Consider the following 14765-nt stretch of genomic DNA (forward strand, 5'->3'; position numbering starts at 1 on the left):
CTATGTAATGCCCTCATGGAGGTGGGGAGCATTGTGGCTCAGTGGTTAGCACTGCTGCCTCGCAGCACCAGGGACTCAGGTTTGATTCCAGCCTTGGATGACTATCTGTGTGGAGTTTGCACATTTTTCCCATGTCTGTGTGGGTTTCCTCTAGGTGCTCCGGTTTCCTCCCACAGTCTGAGGATGTGCAGGTTACGTGAATTGGCCATGCCAAATTGCACACAGACGTGTAAGCTAAGTGGATTAGTCAGGGGAAATGTAGAATGATAGGGTAGGGGAATGGGTCTGGGTGGGATACTCTTTGCATTGTTGGTGTGGACTTGTTGGGCCAAACGGCCTGTTTCCACACTGCGAGGATTCTATGATTCAAACAGTTTTCTGAGAGATTTGCAGTTTCTCATTCTGTTGCTTTGTTTATCTCTGGTCTTAATTACTCAACCAGTGCTGCAATGGGCAGTACTCAAAAAGCTCATCAGCATCCTTGATGAAGCAGCACACTTAATCAATAACCCAACCACAAACTTAAATATTCACTTCTTCCAACACAGACTCATTGTGTCAGCAGCGTGTATCATCTACAAGATGCACTACTACAGTGACTCATCAAGTTGCCAGCACATTCTAAATCATGACCTCTACTGTCTAAGATAAGGCCATAAGACATAGGAGTGGAAGTAAGGCCATTCGGCCCATTGAGTCCACTTCGTCATTCAATCATGGCTGATGGGCATTTCAACTCCACTTATCCGCATTCTCCCCGTAGCCCTAAATTCCTTGTGACATCAAGAATTTGTCAATCTCTGCCCTGTAGATATTTAGCGTCCCGGCCTCCACTGCACTCTGCGGCAATAAATTCCACAGGCCCACCACTCTCTGGCTGAAGAAATGTCTCCGCATTTCTGTTCTGAATTTATCCTCTAATTCTAAGGCTGTGACCACTGGTCCTAGTCTCCTCGCCTAACGAAAACAATTTCCTAGCATCCACTCTATCTAAGCCATGTATTATCTTGTATGTTTCTATTAAATCTCCCCTTAATCTTCTAAACTCCAATGAATACAATCCCAGGATCCTCAGCCATTCCTCGTATGTTAGACCTACCATTCCAGGGATCATCCGTGTGAATCTCCGCTGGACACGCTCCAGTGCCAGTATGTCCTTCCAGAGGTGTGGGGACCAAAACTGGACACAATACTCAAAATGGTGCCTAACCAGAGCTTTATAAAGTCTCAGTAGCACAACGGTGCTTTTATATTCCAACCCTCTTGAAGGGAACAATATCCCAGCAAGTGCCAGGTAATAATCATCGCCAACAAAAGAGAATCTAACCACAGATCCTTGAAATTCAAAGTCATTACTATCACTGAATCACCCACTTTCAACATCCTGGGTGTTGCCAATGGCCAGCGACTGAGCATGGTTAGCCACATAAATACTGTGGCTGTAAGAGCAGGTCAGAGGCTAGGAATTCTGTAACGAATAACTTACCTCCTGACTCCTCAACATCTGTCCACCATCTACAAGGCACTAGTCAGAAATGTGATGGAATCTCTCCCATTTGCCTGGATGGATGCAGTTCCAGTAACACTTCAGAAGCTTGACACTATCCAGGACAAAGCAGCCCGCTTGATTGGCACCACATCCAGAAACATCCACTCCCTCCACCTTTGAGGGACAGTAGAAGCAGTGCATAACATCTGCAGGATGCATCGCAGAAATTCACCAGCAATCCTCAGACAGCACCTTCCAAAAGGACAAGGGCAGCATGAGGCACCATCAGCTGCAAGTTCTCCTCCAAGCCACTCACCTACTGACTTGGAAACATATCGTTGTTCCTTCAGTGCCACCATATCAAAATCCTGGAAGTCCCTCAAGAATAATATGATGGGTGTACTTAAAAAATTCTTCTATTAGGGTGCGGGCATTACTGGCTGAGCCAGCATTTATTGTGTATCCCTTATTATGACTTGACTTGAATAGCTGGTTAGGCTAAATCAGAGGGCAGTTATGAGTCAACCACATCGCTGTATGTTTGGTGTAGTACATAGACTGGACAGCAGATTTCATTCCCTAGCTGGGGCTAGCTGGCTCAATACGGCTCGCTAATTAGTGATTGGCAACAAATATTAGCCTTGTCAAAGACAGCAACATCCCAGGGATGAATGTCATGATCTGAAACTCATTTCTCCCAGAAAATAAAACAAAGAACTGCGAAAAGGGGAAACTCAGCAGGTCTGGCAGCAGCTGCTGACAAGTCTGATGACATATCCCCGTACTTGAAATGTTAACTCTGCTGTCTTCCCAAAGATGCAGCTATGGCTGCTGAGTTTCTGTACTTGTTCCCGTCTCTCCCATGCCAGTTTTAAGCTGCATATTCACATCTCCAATCTTGTCAACCCTATGCTAATTTGCTCGCAGCCATTGTTATAGTCAGGTTACCTTTGAGGTTCTACTTTTTATTTTAGCCCCTAGTTGTTCATGTTACCATCCAATGATGTGCAAGTTGGATGAATTGGCCATGCTAAATTGCCCATAGTGTTCAGGGATGTATAGGTTCAGTGCATTAGTCAGGGGTAAATATAGGGTAGGGGAATGGATTTGGGTGGGTTACTCTTTGGAGGGTTGGTATGGACCTGTTGGGCCGATGGGCCTGTTCCCACACTAAAATTCTATGATTCTATAAAAAGTTTCTGTTTTGTTGTTCTGCCCTTGTCATTGGCACCCATAGTGACCTTGCTAACTGGATGCTGAACATTCCCCAACAGGTTTGTCTCAGCTTTGAACAGATGTTCCAAACCAGGCAGCAGATAGCACATTATAACAGTCAAAAGATCTGCAGATGTTGTAAATCAGAAGCAAAAGCAGAAATTGCTGGAAAAGCTCAGTAGGTCTGGCAGCATCTGTGAAGAGATATCAGAGTTAACGTTGCGGGTCCGGTGACCCTTCCTCAGAACTGATGGTAATAGAATTATATGAAATTTGTGTTGCATGTGGACGGGTGGTTAAGAAGGTGTTTAGCACACTTGCCTTCATTGCTCAGACCTTTGAGTACAGGGATTGGGAAATCATATTGAGGTTGTACAGGACACTGGTGAGGTCTCTTCTGGAGTTGTATGTCCAGTTCTGCTCACCCTGTTGTAGGGAGGAAGTAATTAAATTCGAAAGGTTTCAGAAAAGATTTATCAAGCTGTTGTCAGGAATAGAAATTATAAAGATAGGCTAATAGGGACATTTTTCACTGAAGTCTAGAAGGTTGAGGGATCACCCTGTAGGGTTTATAAAATTGTGAGGGGTGTAGATAAGATGAGTAGGAAGGACTTTTTTCCTAGGGTGGAAAAGTTCAAAACAACCTTTTAACCTGTTACCATCAGTACTGAGGAACGATTACAGGACCCAAAATGCTAACTTTGATTTCTCTTCACAGATGCTGTGATACCTTCTGGTTTTGTAGCAGATAGCACAGCCATCTGGCATCTTGTTCTTGAGTACAGAGAATGCTGTCTATTTTCCTGACTACACTGTCTCCTACCTCCATTATATTACTCTTCACTTCTCACTTTCACTTGAACACCTTTCTGCAGCATTGTCTCAGGTCCAGTCTCTCATCCAATTTGCAGACTCTGCTGGAATCCACAGAAGACTGAGCGCCAGATTAGCTCAGTTGGTAGAATCCAAGCTGGAGTCATAGAGTCATACAGCATCGAAACAGATCCTTCAGTCTGACCAGTCCATGCCAGCCATGATCCCAAACTCAACTTGTCCCACCTGCCTGCATTTGGCCAATATCCCTCCAAACCTTTCCTATTCATGTACATATCACCATGTTTTTTTTAAATGTTGCAACTGTACCTGCATCTACCACTTCCTGTGGCAGTTCATTCCAAATACAAACCACTCTCTGTGTAAAGACCTTGTCCCTCATGTCCTTGTTAAATCGCTCTCCTCACACCTTAAAAGTATCCCTCCTAGTTTTGAACTTCCCCACTCTAGGAAAAAGACCCTAACTATTCACCTTATCCATGCCCCTCATAATTTTATAAACCTCTGTAAGGTCACCCCTCAACCTCCTACGCTGCAGTGAGAAAAGTCCTCATTCAGCCTATCCTGGTAACTCAAACCTTCCATTCCCGGCACCATTCTGGGAAATTTTTGCCGAACCCCTCTCCAATGTAATAATTTCCTCCCTATAACAGCACTGTTCACAATACTCCAGAAGAGGCTTCACCAATGTCCTGTACAATCTCAATATGATTTCCCAACTCCTATATTTAAAGGTCTGAGCAATGAAGGCGAGCGTGCTAAACACCTTCTGAACCACCTCGCCCACATGTGGCACAAATTTCAAAGGACTCTTGACCTGAACCACTGGTTCTTTCTATTCTACAACATTACCCAGGGCCTCCTATTAATTGTATATGTCCTGCTGTGTTTCTTTTTAACCAAATGCAATACCTCACATTTATTCAAATTTATCTCCATCTGGCACTCCTCAGACCAATGACCCAATTGATCAAGATCTCTTTGCAATTTTATATGACCTCCGTCACTGTCCACTCTATCACCAATTTTGGTGTCATCCGCAAACATACTAACCATGCCTCTTGAACTCTGATCCAAAGCTGTTTTTATAAATGACAAACAAAAGTGGACCCTGCACTGATCCCTGCAGAACATCGCTGGTCACAGGACTCCAATCCGCAAAACAGCCCTCTACCATTGCCCTCCATCTGCTGCTAGGAGAAAGTGAGGACTGCAGATGCTGGAGATCAGAGCTGAAAAATGTGTTGCTGGAAAAGCGCAGCAGGTCAGGCAGCATCCAAGGAGCAGGAGAATCGACGTTTCGGGCATAAGCCCTTCTTCGGGCTTATGCCTGAAATGTCGATTCTCCTGCTCATTGGATGATGCCTGACCTGCTGCGCTTTTCCAGCAACACATTTTTCAGCTCCATCTGCTGCTGTTAAGCCAATTTTGTAATCAATTGATAATCTCACCCTGAATCTCATCTAATCTAATTTTGCTAGTTCGTCTACCATGCGAAATCTTGTCAAAGGCTTTTCGAAGGTCTATGTAGATAATGTCTACCATTCTGCCCTCATCAATCTTTTTGATTACTTCCTTAAAAAAATTCAATCAATTTTGTAAGACAAAAATTTCCTCACACAAAACCATGCTTAATCAGTCCTTGCCTCTCCAAATTCATGTAAATCCTATCTTTCAGAATCACCTCCAACAACTAACTCAGCACCGATGTCAGACTCACTGGTGGCCTGTAATTCCCAGGCTGCCCCTTACAGCCTTTCTTAAATAATGGCATAACATTAGCCACCCTTCAGTCTTCCGGCACCTCACCCATGGTTATGTGCTCAATGGTTTCAAACCTCAAGGGTTATTATGGCTCACTAAGAATGGTACGGTGGCTCAGTGATTAGCACTGCTGCCTCACAGTGCCAGGGACCCAGGTTCAATTCCAGCCTTGGGTGACTGTCTGTGTGGAGTTTGCATGTTCCCCTGTGCCTGCGCGAGGTTCCTCTGGTGCTCCAGTCTCCTCACAAAGTCCAAAGGAGTGCAGGCTAGGTAGATTAACCATGGTAAATCCGGGGTTACAGGAATAGAGTAGGGGACTGGGGGTGGGTAGGATGCTCTTTGGGGGGTCGATGCAGACTGGATGGGCCAAATGGCTTCTTTACGCACTGTAGGGATTCAATAAGCTGTAAGAACCCGGAATCATTGGATAATTGCAAGGCTGCAGTTCTCCCATCCCTACCTTCTTGCTGCACCCCCATGTCTGCCCTGAAAGTCACTCCTTCCTGCCTCTAACTATTGACCCAACCATGTGAGGTGTTGCTGCCTTCTGAAGGGATCTATGCTTTGAGAAAGACCTAGAAGGCATTACTGGGTTTGGAGCACTGTTGCAGAGACGCTCGTCCAACCTTACCAATGAAACAAATCTTCTCTGTCTATCACAATGCCTTTATTTCTACCAACAGTGACAGTTGAAAGTGTACTTGTATTTCGATCTGTTCTATTAAGTGATCAGACCAGACAGTTTATTCCCAGCACTGCGGTGGGAGAGACTACTCATCCTGATTGAATCAATAATAATTTTAATAACTCTAGCATGCACTGTAGGCACCTCTCACTGTAGCCCATCGCTGTGTTGAAATCAAACTGAGAAGCAACATGGAGCAGCTTCACTGTATCAGATGTCATTTGCAGAACGTAATCAGCCATATGGACAGAATTTGTTCACATTAACAATGAACTGGCAAAGTTTGAAGGGCTACTGAAACTTCAAGCCAATTTACCTTCTGAAGAACTCACAAGAGAAATAAGTTTACCAGGATATAGCACTCAAGTTACACGTTCTTCTTCAGTGTCCAAACCATCACGGCAAATGTGCCTTGACTGGTATCGAACCTATACAAATTGGAAGCTGGCTATTCAGCCCATCAAATCCACACTGTCGCTCCAAGCAGCTTCCCACCCAGACCCACCCCATCCCTGTAAACCCTGCATTTCACACAACTACCTTGCACTGAACATTATGGGCAATTTAGCAAGGTCAGTGCACCAAACGTGCACATCTGTGGGAGGAAACCAGAGCACCTGGAGCAAACCCACGCAGACACGGAGAGAATGTGCAAACTCCACGCAGACAGTCGCCGGAAACTGGAACCGAGATCAGGTCTCTGGTGCTATGAGGTAACAGTGCTAACCACTGAGCCACCATACCACCCATATCTATTTTGATGAATTTGAAATAGAGTCATTGTCAGAACGAACCTCAAACCCTTAGCTTTGCTTGCTGATTCTTGAGGGGTTTTTTTGCCTTATGAAGAAATATTGAGAGGGTTCGGCCTTTTGGGTTTAGAAGAATGAGAGGTGATGGTAATCATATGATACTGAGGGGCTTTACAGGATAAATGCTGAGATAATGTTCTCTCATGTGGGGTGGGGGGGGGGGGTCTAGAGTTAGGTGATGCAATCTGAACATGAGGGGTCTCCCATTTAAGAGATGAGCAGGAATTTCAGGGATAGCGATCAGATCAGCCATGATCTTAATGAATGTAGGAGCCTGCCGGGGGACGAAAGGTTTTATGATTCTAGCTCATATATCTGTAAATGTGGAGCTAGGCAGATTGTTAACCAGGAAGGGAATCAAGAGTTATGGAGGAAAGTGAAGTTGACGATTGTCAGGTCAGCCATTATCTCATTGAATGATGGGGAAAACCTGATGGGCTGAATGGCCTATTTCTGCTCCTATAGCTTATGGCTTATGCTTTTAATAAAAAAACCCTGAACTGCTGAACTCTAGTTTTAAGGCTATGCCTCCTCTTTCTGGGTTTTCCCCACCAGAAAATGGTTGGTCTTTATTTTCTACATCATCTCCTTTATTCTACTTAAACCCTTCTATTAAATCATGTGTTGATCTTCAATATTTCAAGTGACACAAGCTGGACTCCATGGATTCCCTCCCTCAGGGCAGCACATGGAACTACAGCGGCTCAAAATGACAGCTCACCACCATCTTCTGAAGGGCAGCTAGGGACGGGCAATAAATATTGACCCTGCCAGCGATGCCCACATTCCTTGAGTGTGGTAAAGAGAAAAATCAACTAAGATTTTCAATATTTTATTTTTCAACAAAGTCTCCTCACATTCTTTTCAACTGCACCAAGTACATGCCTAATGTACTAATGTAATGGGGAGACAGGATGTCTACTCACAGAAAACATCTCCAGGACACCCGCACCAACCAACCCCATCGCCCCAGGGCTGAACACTTCGACTCCCCCTCCCACTCTGCCAAGGACATGCAGGTCCTGGGCCTCCTCCATTGAAACTCCCTCATCACCCGACGCCTAGAGAAAGAATGCTTCATCTTCCGCCTCAGGACCCTCTAACTCCATGGCATCAATGTGGATTTTACCAGTTTCCTCAATTCCGCTCCCCCCACCTTACCCCAGTTCCAACCTGCCAGCTCAGCACCGTCCTCATGACCTGTCCCACCTGCCAATCTCCCTTCCCACCTATCCGATCCAACCTCCTCTCCAACCTATCACCTTTTCCTACCTCCATCCATCTATTGCACTCTCAGCTACCTTCCCCCCCAGCCCCAACCCTATTTATCTCTTCACCCCCGAGGCTCCCAGGCCTCATTCCTGCTGAAAGGCTTTTGCTTGAAACGTCGGTTTTCCTGCTCCTCGGGTGCTGTCTGACCTGCTGTGCTTTTCCAGCTCCACTCTAATCTTGACTCTGATCTTCAGCATCTGCAGTCCTCACTTTCACCCACAAGCTTATGTTCTCAATCTCCAAGACAGTCAGTCCACCCCTGGTTTCAGCTGGTGAACCTTCCCTGGACTGCCTGTGATGCCAGTATATTTTTCCTGAGATAAGGTGGAATAGTGGTGGGATGGGATGGGTCTGGGTGAGATGCTGTTTGGAGGGCTTGTACAGACTCGATAGGCCAAATGGCTTCTGTCAGTTTTGTAGCGAGTCCAAGACCAGACCCAGATTGAAGAAGGGCTTATGCCCGAAACGTTAAATCTCCTGTTCCTTTGATGCTGCCTGACCTGCTGCGCTTTTCCAGCAACACATTTTCAGCTATGATCTCCAGCAGCTGCAGTCCTCAGTTTCTCCTCCAGGTTTTCTGGTGCCAGAGGTACTTTTGCACAGGCCTAGGAGCAATACTAGAGTAAAGGTACAATTCTCTTCCCTCTTTGCTGTTGGAGAGTGAATTCCCTGATTTTTATTCACTTTGGGGACCTGGGATCCAATCCTGCCATGGCAGATGGTGGATTTTGTGAAAACAAAATCTGGAATTAAGGTTCTGTTGATGACCATGAAACAGGTGTCAACTTTGAGAAAAGCCCACCTGATTGACTAATTGAAGGAAAGAAATTGCCATCCTTACCTGATCTGGCCTCTGTATGAGGCCATGACAATGTGGTTCACTATTAACTGCCCTCTGGCCAATTAGGGATGAGTAATAAATGCTGCCCTAGCGATTGGCTAAATTCCTTCTGTAATAGCGAGTTTTATTAATTCCTACCCTGCGCACATCTTTGTAAAAAGGTGAAAATCTCACCCCTAGTTTTGGGTGGGGTTGTAAGTTAATACACTGTAATAGACTCATGAGTGCAGGGCAGAGCAGATTTAAAAGACTGCCTATATCTGTCCCTCGTTGAGTCATTTGCGTGAATTGACTTGAGGACAGGGGCAGAGGTGATGCTTCTTTCTGCCAAATATCCTCAGGGTTGACGATGGTCACTGATGTGTGGACGTTTTGGGAGATACTGACTATGTGGCGGTAAGCCAGAACCATTAACATCAAGGCAGGGAAGATGAGGAGAGGTATGGGGGAAGATGGTGGGTGATCTGCAGCGATAATAGGTTTGACTTTGCCAGCTCTGGACCACTGACCCAGAGTTGTTATCAAGGAGCCCCTTGGCTGTCAACTGCTGGGCGATTGGAAGTCAGGTCATGGATGATCGGACATCGTTCGCCTTCCCTGGAAAGCAGAAAGCAGATGGGAGTGTCAGCAGGAGAAGCTGTTGGCCCAGATGGACTGACAACACGAAGGGGTGACCTTTGCCATGCAGCAGAAGCTGTTGTCCTGGCAACACGAAAAGCTGCTGTCCCTTCCCAGCCTGTGAAAGCCTGATGTGCGCTAAATGGCAGTTAAGAGGGACAACATGCAAAAGCCAATGGATTTATTCAACGCCTTTCCTACAACATGGGCATGAAATGAGAGGAAGGTGGATGATTTGGGCGGACTTTAGCAAACCTTGGATTTGGAGTAATCAGTGGGCAAAGTAAACAGGCCCTCAACTAGGGTGGAAGGACAATGGGGTCAGGGATCTGGGTTGCTTTAAGATGTATATATCTCTGACAGGTTTTACTCACAAACACTCCATTCAGAATTGGGATGGTACTTGAGCCCCTGGCTTTTTGATTCTGATTTTGATTTTGATTTTATCGTCACATGGTTTACAGTAAGAATAAGTAAGCAAAATACAGTGAAAAGCCTTAATTTGTCGCCACGAAAGGACGCCATTTTGAATAATTTAAGATTAAGGGAAAAGAAAGAAATGGCTTGCAGAAAGCCCATTAGTCCCGAGCCAGCTCATCACCATCAACGATGCCCGCACTGTCATCTCGCCGGCAACTACACCGGACTCAATCAACATCGAAGTCGCTGATCCACATGCACCATCTTTGTCACTGGGCCTATACCCCTCTGCCACTGCCTGAGCTGGATGAACCAATATCACAGTGGCGTCTCTCCCTACCAGGCTCACCTCGATGCTATCGTGATGTAGCTATGAACGCTGTTTGGTCAGGCACATAAGGGTAATTGAGATTCCTGATGAAGGGCTCCTGCCCGAAACGTCGAATCTCCTGCTCCTCGGATGCTGTGCTTTTCCAGCACCATACACTCTCGACTCTGATCTCCAACATCTGCGGTCTTCACTTTCTCCACGTAGGGCAATGGAGGCTACTGAGGGGGAAGCACTGTAAAATTTTCTGGGTGAGTCGGTGTGTGCGTGTTGGTGGGTGGGGGGAGTGGCGAGGAATTACCTAACGCTAAGACCGGAAGGATGAGAAGATGCCTGCAGGGTGCCACTGGTCTGGTACTGCATTGAAGTAACAAAGGGTCAAATTAAACCAGACAAAGGAAGGATACAGACACGTGCTTTTATGACATGGGAAGCTTGATACCCATACATCCCACCGATCCCCAACAGCAAGTCCACCTGGATGGAGCAGCTGGGATTACAGCAGGAATTTATGGAGGCGGCCATAGCCCAGAAGCTGCATGAAGTCATCTTTGGGAATGTTGCGTAGACCTTGAACCCACAAGACACATAAAGGAAGGAATGATGGGAGCTTCCCCGAAGGATGCAGTGACAGTCATGGGGAATTTCAATCCACACACACAGACCGAGGATGTCAAGTGGGCAAAGGTGGCCTGATGGCCAAGTCATGGAAATATAAACCAAATGTTTTGCTCCTCCTCCCATCGGTCTGTTGTTATGTTTATAATTAGATTAGATTAGATTACTTACAGTGTGGAAACAGGCCCTTCAGCCCAACAAGTCCACACCGACCCGCCGAAGCGCAACCCACCCATACCCTTACATTTACCCCTTACCTAACACTACGTGCAATTTAGCATGGCCAATTCACCTGACCAGCACATCTTTGTGACTGTGGGAGGAAACCGGAGCACCCGGAGGAAACCCACGCAGACACGGGGAGAACGTGCAAACTCCACACAGACAGTCACCTGAGTCGGGAAATGAACCCAGGTCTCAGGCGCTGTGAGGCAGCAGTGCTAACCACTGTGCCACTGTGCCGCCCACATAATATCTGCCACAAGAGGGTCATTTGAGACTGGGCCTAACATTTGCCTTTTAGTGTGAAACTTTGAAATTACTTTGAGAGTGCAGGAAAATAGCCTGTAATTTTTCAGCTCAAAACAGTGGAGTTGTTAAGAATCTAATCCACTGTAGCGGATTTATCCATCCCTATTCAGGACACAGAAGAGAGAGCCATACGTTTATCTGTTATTTTTTTCTGACACAAAGATAGGTGGAGGGATGGGTCATGTTGAGGAGGCAGGGAGGCTGCAGAAGGACTTGCCTAGGCTAGGTACGTGGGCAAAGCAGTGGCAGTTGGAATACAATGTGGGAAAGAGTGAGGTTATGCACTTTGGTAGGAAGAATAGAGGTGTCGAGTATTAGCAAGCTTTGAGAAGATATGTAGCTCAGGTTGAGGTTCTGTATGTAGGTTTGCTCGCCATGCTTCTAGGAATTGTCATGCGTGTCTCTGTTTGGCTGGTTCTAGGATGGATGTGTTGTCCCAGTCGAATTGGTGTACTTCCTTATCTGTATTTAAGGATACCAGTGAGAGAGGGTCATGTCATTTTATGGCTAGTTGGTATTCATGTATCCTGGTGGCTAGTCTTCTGCCTGTTTGTCCAATGTAGCGTTTGTTACAGAGACACACACTGGAATTCTATCAACAAACATATCGAGTCAGACCCCATCTACCACCCCCTGAGAAAAAGAACAGGAAGTGATATCACCAACCCGAAGAAACCCAAACGTATAAATAGAAAGCAGGAATTATCAGCAGTGCTTCACCCAGCTGAAGATGTTACCTTGTAGGGTAACGAAACATCTGGAAATGAATCTTTCAGCTCAGCGAGCAAACCTACATCCAGGTGTAGACTATTTTCGAAATGAGAAAGGCTTCAGAAATCTGAAGCGCAAAGGGACTTATGAGCCCGAGTTCAGGATTCTCTTACGGTTAACATACAGGCTCAGTTGGCAGTTAGCAAGGCAAATGCAATGTTAACGTTCATTTCAGAAGCTCTAGAATACCAGAGTAAAGATGTACTGCTGAAACTGTATCAGGCTCTGACCAGGCCACATTTAGAATGTTGTGAGTAGTTTTGGGTCTGGTATCTGAGGAAGGCTGTCTTTGGAGTGGTCCAGAGAAGGTTTACATGGACGATCCTGGGAATGATGGGCTTGTTATGTGATGAGCCATTGAAGACTTTGGGTCTGGATTTGATGGAGTTTAGAAGGATGAGGATGGGAGTCTGATTGAAACTTACAGAATACTGAGAGATGTGGATAGAGTGGACATGGAGAAGATGTTTCCCAAAGTGGGAGTGTCTAGGACTGAAGGGCACGGCCTCAGAGTGAAGGGATGACCCTTTAGAACTGAGGAGAAATCCCTTCAGTCAGAGGGTGGTGACTCTCTGAAGCTCATTGAATGTATTTAAGACATAGACAGATATGTTCTTGATTAATGAGATGACATGGGAAGAAGGCAGGAGAATGTGATTGAGAAACATACAGACATGATCAAATAGCGGAGCAGACTCAATTGGCCGAATGGATTAGAGTGGTGCTGGAAAAGCACAGCAGGTCAGGCAGTATCCGAGGATCAGGAAAATCGACGTTACGGGCAAAAGCCCTTCATCAGGATTCATGAAGGACTTTTGCCTGAAACATCGATTTTCCTGCTCCTTGGATGCTGCCTGACCTGCTGTGCTTTTCCGGCACCACTCTAATCTTGACTGTAATCTCCAGCGTCTGCAGTACCCACTTCTGCTCAATTGGCTGAATTGCTGCTCTATCTAATGGTCTTATGATCTTTTTTAGTGCATCCTCAACTTCAGTGGACATTGTGAAAATATCTGGAGGCATTACACAGTCTCCAATTAGATTGCTGCCTTAGATAAAATCAGTATCGTTAGTTGACAGTTTTGACATTGCACCATAATAACAGAACTACTGGTTAAAACACAGTATAAATTCATTCTACACAGCAGAAACTTCTACCAGCACTATGCATCAATACTATTTTATTTTGCAAACTCTGTAGTCAGCAACGTTCACTTCAGGGCTGCTGGTTTAGTTTTTATTCATTCAGGGAATGTGTACTTTGCTGACCAGTCCAGCCTTTATTGCCCATCCCTAATTGCTGTGGAGAATGTGATGGTAAGCTGTCACCTCAGATCATTGTGGATTGAAAGCCTCCTGCAGTGTATGGGAAATAGAATCAGAGCAAATGCAGCTCTCTCTCGGACATCATTAGTCAGGTGGAACACCATTTCAAACCACAGCAGTATCCTGGTCAATATTTAAAGTATTGCTGAACAAGTTATTGATCATCACATGTATCCAACCTGAAGAGAATCCCAAAGTCTTCTGTAGACATATCAAAAGTAAAAAGATGGAAAAGGAGAAATGAGGACCACTGAGGTCCAAAAGGGCAGATGAATATGTTTAACCAGGGCCAGAGCTGAGCTACTAAATTACTACTTTGCTTTTGCCTTCCCCATAGGAACTTAGGAGCAGAAATGGTCCATTCAGCTCTCAGTCCTCCACTCCAACATTCAATACCAATAGCAGTTGATCATTCACTTCGATGCCTTTTTCCCACATTATCCCTCTGTCCCTTTTCATCATTTGTATTTTAAAGTCTGTCAATTTCTACTTTAAACAAACTCAGTGACTGAGTTTACACAGATATCTTTGGGTAGAGAATTCCAAAAATTACAAGCTTTCTGAGTAAAACGAATTTTCTTCATCTCGGTCCTAAGCAACCGCCCCCTTAATTTTGTGTCGTGCAACCTGTCTCCAGACTTCCCTAACCAGGGGCTGCATCGAACCCTGCGTCTACCCTTTCTGTTCCCTTTCAATATTTCGTAGGTTTCAATGAGATCATCTCTCAATCTTCAAAGCTTTAGAGAATACAGAACCAGTTTCTCAAGTTCTCTTTGTGGGGCAGGCCCTGGAACAAGCCTGATTGTCTCAGGATAAGTTCATTGCTCTCTTTCTGTGCCTGTGGAGGGGAATTTACAGAGTGTGGTGTTCCTATGTACCCGCTGCTTTGTTCTTCTAGCTGGCAGTGGTTTTGTGCTTGGAAGCAATTTGTCTTGTTTAACTTTAGCAATGCACATTGCGATTGTACATTGGTGTTGGTGGGAGTGAATGCGATGCCAGCCAAGTGACCTGTTTCGTTCTGGATGGTATCAAGCTTCTTGAGTGTTACTGAAGCTACACTCATCCAGGTAAATGGGGAGTACTCCATCATACTCCTGACTTGTGGAATCTTCAGGTGAGTTATTCACTGCAGGATTCCTAGTTTCTGACCTGTTCTTGTCGCTGCAATATTTATATGGCTAGTCCACTTCAATTTCTGGTGAATTAAACCCCTCATGATGTTGATAGTGGGGCATTCGGTG

The 14765-nt window shown here is 45.4% G+C and overlaps 1 protein-coding gene across 1 annotated transcript in view; it reads left to right on the plus strand.

Moving 5' to 3' along the window:
• LOC132815251 (cadherin-7-like) overlaps positions 1-14765 on the plus strand; it is a 138414-nt gene that overhangs the window by 69865 nt on the left and 53784 nt on the right. The gene's annotated exons all lie outside the window — the stretch shown is intronic.

The sequence above is a fragment of the Hemiscyllium ocellatum genome, chromosome 4 (genome assembly GCF_020745735.1).
Source record: "Hemiscyllium ocellatum isolate sHemOce1 chromosome 4, sHemOce1.pat.X.cur, whole genome shotgun sequence".
Lineage (NCBI taxonomy): Eukaryota > Metazoa > Chordata > Chondrichthyes > Orectolobiformes > Hemiscylliidae > Hemiscyllium > Hemiscyllium ocellatum.